Below are 4,015 nucleotides of genomic sequence, written 5' to 3'. Positions count from 1 at the left end.
GAAGAATATTAAGGTGAATAAGTCCCCAGGGCCAGATGGGATCTACCCCAGAGTACTGAGGGAGGAGATTGCTGGGGCCTTGACAGAAATCTTTGTATCCTCAATGGCTACGGGTGAGTTCCCAGAGGACTGGAGAATGGCCAATGTTGTTCCATTGTTTAAGAAGGGTAGCAGGGATAATCCAGGAAATTACAGGCCGGTGAGCCTTACGTCAGTGATAGGGAAATTATTGGAGAAGATTCTTGGTGACAGAATTTACTACCATTTGGAAGCAAATGGGCGTATTAGTGAGAGGCAGCATGGTTTTGTGAAGGGGAGGTCATGTCTCACTAACTTGATCGAGTTTTTCAAGGAAGTGACATCGGCAGGGGTATTGAGTATAAAAGCTGGGAAGTCATGCTGCAGCTATATAGAACCTTGGTTAGGCCACACTTGGAATATTGCATGCAATTCTGGTCGCCACATTATGGAGGCTTTGGAGAGGGTGCAGAGGAGGTTTACCAGGTTGCTGCCTGGTCTGGAGGTCATTAGCTATGAGGAGAGGTTGGAGAAACTCGGATTGTTCTCACTAGAGCAACAGAGATTGAGGGGCGACTTGATAGAAGTTTATAAAATTATGAGTGGCATGGACAGAGTAGATAGTCAGAAGCTTTTTCCCAGGGTGGAACAGTCAATTACTAGGGGACATAGATTTAAGGTAAGAGGAGAAAACTTTAGAGGAGATGTGCGGGGCAAGTTTTTTACACAGAGGGTAGTGAGTGTCTGGAATTCGGTGCCAGAGGAGGTGGTGGAAGCAAGTACGATAGTGGTGTTTAAAAGGCAGCTTGACAAATACATGAATAGGATGGGAATAGAGGGGTATGGACCCCGGAAGTGCAAAATGTTTAGTTTGACAGGCAATATGATCGACGCAGGCTTGGAGGGCCGAAGGGCCTGTTCCTGTGCTGTACTTTTCTTTGTTCTTTGTTCTTTGTTCAGCTAGGCTACCAAAGATCTGCTTCCACCTCATGCCAGGGCTGCCGCCTCCATCCCACATGTCTGAAATAACCCTTTCATTTGCACCAAAGTCCTCTCGAAGCCTGTACAATAAAGTATCGAGCCACTCACGTCCAGCATTACATACTGGCATACCCTGCACCAGAAAGAAAAATGGTGAAGCACACTCAGACCATCAGAACCAAAGCAAATTGAATGTTATTGTCACATTGAAAGCTAATGACATTACCATTACTGTTGTTGATGTCCACACCGGCAAACATATAAACCAAATATAACTGCACAAAAAAAATCACCCGTGAACAGTCCCTCTTGTGCTCATGGTGCCTTTAACTTACGTTTCCCAATTCTACATCTCACTGCCCCCACCCCACCCGCTAACCCCCGCCTCGCTGGCTCTGGCATTGGAGACAGCCTACTGACTCTGCTGTCTTGTTGGCCTTGATGACCCTGGCGGTTGTCCTCTGGCCAGTGGAACCTGTGCTGGCCCCACCTGGGAAGGAGCGGCCAGTGCCATGGCTGGTACCTCCCCAGTCGCCACAGCCTCATCAGATGCCATGGCCATTGGCAGAGGGGCGGAGGAGCTGCTGCTGTTATCTGGAGCGCCCTGAGAGGAACCCGCAGAGATGACAAGCAGCTCGTGCGCCAACTCAAGGTCACTCTGGGCCTCCCTGCTCACGATTGATGGTTGGGCACCTAGATGGGACACTCGGCCTCTCATCCATCTCCCACACTGTCACTGACCAGTGTGAGGGCTTGCAGGTCTGAGCACAACCCCAGGAACCCCTCATTCTGTCCCTGGAGCTGCCTCTCCATGAGAATCACCAACCTCTCAATGGAGGAGGCAGTGCACTCAGCCATGAGTGTCAATGCAGTGCTCAGTCTCCGCTTGGACTCCTCCACAATGGAGACCATGGCACGCGGATCCTCATGGATCTCTGCCAGATCCTCCCACACACCCCGCTGGACATCCAGTATTTACCGCCTAATGGATGAATCCAGAGCTCATCTTCTGCCTTCGACTGAGCATTGCCCTGGTCCCCAGCAGTCCTCTAACTGCCGGCGCCCTGGGCACTTTCTGCCTCCACCTGCACCTCAATTGAGTGTGAAGTGCCCTCACCAGTGTGCACCAACATTCTAGCTGCCGATCTAATGCCCACTGAGGTGCTGGTATCTGTGCTGGTGCATGCTTCAGAGAGCGGGTGTAACGCAGGTGCAAATGAAGCCCGGTGGTCCTCCAACATGAGGGGTGGCCTTTCGGGGTCCAGAGAAAGACTCCATGCTGGCGAATTTAAGGGAGAACAAGGACATATTAGTTAAAGTCATCACACTGTCATTGTGCATGCCAGGCACCCTGGTGAGACAATGGAGATCTGCATCACGGTACCATCGTCTTTCAATAATCAATGGGGACCCCAGTTTTGAGGCTCCCGTCAATGAAGAGACTACATTAGAATCTGAAACTCTCACCTCTGTGCACTGTGCTCTTGCCTTTGTCTGACACCCCCGCCTTTCCACACCCAGTTGCACATGAAGCATGCCAGCTGTCTAGCTCTAGCGCATCCTGCTCGAATTTGGTGAGCAGCACCAGGTTGGGCAGGCCTTCACCATTACGTGATCTCTCAGTCTGGTTATGGCTTGTCTTCTCCTGAAAGGACAGAGGAGCATTGATTAGCCCACTCTCTGCCTGCAGCGCCATTGCAACCTGGCTAACCCCAGCTGAAAGACACCATGTAGGGCACCCCTGAATCATGGCCTTCGAGCCACAGGGCACTCAGTCCAAGCAGTCAGGGCTCATCTGCTTGGCCAGCTCCGGCGTCATTGACAATTGGCACTCAGACTCTAACACCCCTGAGGTCCACAGGGCAACACTTTACACTGACCCATGCCAACACGGCTCTCACCCTTCCTGAGTGCAGCAGGACATTGAGCCTCTTCCGGCACTGCACCCATGTGTACTGCACTACGTCATGGCTGCTAACCAGTGCTGCAACCTCCTCCCATGCTCTCTTGATGAGGTGCAGTGCCCTCCTCCTCCCAACTCTGGGGACAAGGGTATCCCTCCTGGCAGCCACCTCCTCCAGGAGAACAGCAAGGCACTCATCAAAAAGTAGAGGGCTGAGAGCCCACCTGAACTGCCCTCCCACCTGTCAGGTCCAGCCGCGCTCGACTCCATTACTCGAATGTTGAAGACACAGAGGAGACGTTCTTCCATGGTAGCCTACCAGGGGCTGCCTGGGCCATTTTTAAACCGGCCACCGAGTCGCCATTGGACCCGGCGGCCGACCAGCAACCGCTGCCACCTGCGCCTTCCAGACCAGTGAGGAGCTAAGTTTCATGCTGGGCGGGCCTTAATTGACCTGCCAGCATGAAATCATGAAATTGGTCGGGGACCAATCGCAGGCAGCGGGCCATTTCCCGGCCATTCCCATGCCTGCCAACTGAGCCCGCCCACGGCCTCAAAATTCTTCCCCATCAGTTTGCTCAGTACTGATTTGCTAGTGATATTAATTTCACCAAGTCTCCCTCTCGTCCACCTCCTGATTTACAGCTATTACGGAAATTGTCTTTTGCATCCTATCTAGTGAAGACAGAAGCAAAATATTTGTTCATTTCATCCACCATTTCCTTATTATCTACTATTAACTCTACACTGTCACTCACCAGAGGACCAACACTCACTTTATTTATTCTTTTCCTTTTTAAATACCTGTAGAAACTCTTGCTATCCGTTTTTACATTTCTAGCTAGCTTCCTCTCATATTCTAATCTTTTTTCTTGATTAACCTTTTTGTCATTCCCTGCCATCCTTTATATCCTGACCAATCATATGACCTGCCACTCATCTTTGTGCAGTTACATGTATTTTCCTTAAGTTTGATGTTTTCCTTAACTTCCTTAGTTAACCATGGATTGTGGGTCCTCCCCTTAGAATTTTCCTTTATAGTAGAAATTTATTTATTCTGAGTATTCTGAAATATCCCCTTAAATGTCTGCCACTGCTTCTCTATTGATGTAT

The sequence above is a fragment of the Cetorhinus maximus genome, chromosome 1 (genome assembly GCF_964194155.1).
Source record: "Cetorhinus maximus chromosome 1, sCetMax3.hap1.1, whole genome shotgun sequence".
Lineage (NCBI taxonomy): Eukaryota > Metazoa > Chordata > Chondrichthyes > Lamniformes > Cetorhinidae > Cetorhinus > Cetorhinus maximus.
Note: the sequence above shows the minus strand (reverse complement) of the source record.